We start from the raw sequence: 1075 nt of genomic DNA, 5'->3' as shown, positions 1-1075 counted from the left end.
TTTGCAGATTCTCTTAGTGATACGGTGCTTCAATCATCAAAGGTGTACAGAGACAAGGTTTACAGGAGTATTTCTGTAGAACCATCCCAATTTATTCTTGGCATCAGTCCCCAAGGCTAAGAAAGGAACAAACCCATCTTATTTTGTACGGGTTGGGTTTTGGTCAACAATCATGTCTTGGTTTTTAATTAACATGTTATAACCAAGTCATGTAATGCACTTACAGTGAGGTCAAGTAAATTTACAATCAAGAGAATAACAAGATGTTTTTAGTAAAAAACAGGATAATACACATATTATTTAAGGTTAGTAATGCTAAAACAAAAACATGGGTTAAATTGTATATAGACAGGCTGGGAGTTATTTTCTCTGGAGCATGATCCACAAGAGAAAGAATGTTTGTGAACAAATTGCCAGAGAAAGCCCTTTCCTTGACGTAAGCATGATGGGGGCCCTGTGTGCGTTGACCTTGCACCCGGGTTTCTAATTTTGTATCCATCCTCAAGCTGATGTCAGTACAAGGGAGGGTATTTGTGACTCCAATAGCGAAAATATATGCAGCAACTTATGTCTGGTCCTTGTCTGCTTCTTAGCTGTAAGTCAGGCTCTATTTCTCCGGGCCAGAGTTCATTGTAACTCTCGTGTTCTCAGCCCCCCTAATGTTTGGGTCTATAAGGCTCATTAGAAGAGCCTTTTGGCAATCATCTGCAGCGATTTGATCTAGAATCCCTTATGCAGGGGCAGGAAGATGCTTTTTCTTATGGGGTAATTGTGTGGGGAGTATCGGCCTGACTTGGAACATTGTGAGGCCTCATCAGTAGCCACAGGCTTAACTTCACGTGAGCAGTAGCAGCAGGAGATGCCAGTTCTGCCTCTCATGGCAGGAGCCGTGCATGTCTGCCATTTCCTTACTGTGACGGTGTCACCCAGCAAAGCCAGTGTGGCTCTCAGCACACACACATGAGATAGACACACACACACACACCAGGGCTAGACTCAGAAAGACAGACACACCAGAGCGAGACACACACCAGGGCTAGACACACACACACACACACACACACACACACACACA

Source organism: Suricata suricatta, chromosome 1 (genome assembly GCF_006229205.1).
Source record: "Suricata suricatta isolate VVHF042 chromosome 1, meerkat_22Aug2017_6uvM2_HiC, whole genome shotgun sequence".
Classification (NCBI taxonomy): Eukaryota; Metazoa; Chordata; class Mammalia; order Carnivora; family Herpestidae; genus Suricata; species Suricata suricatta.
Note: the sequence above shows the minus strand (reverse complement) of the source record.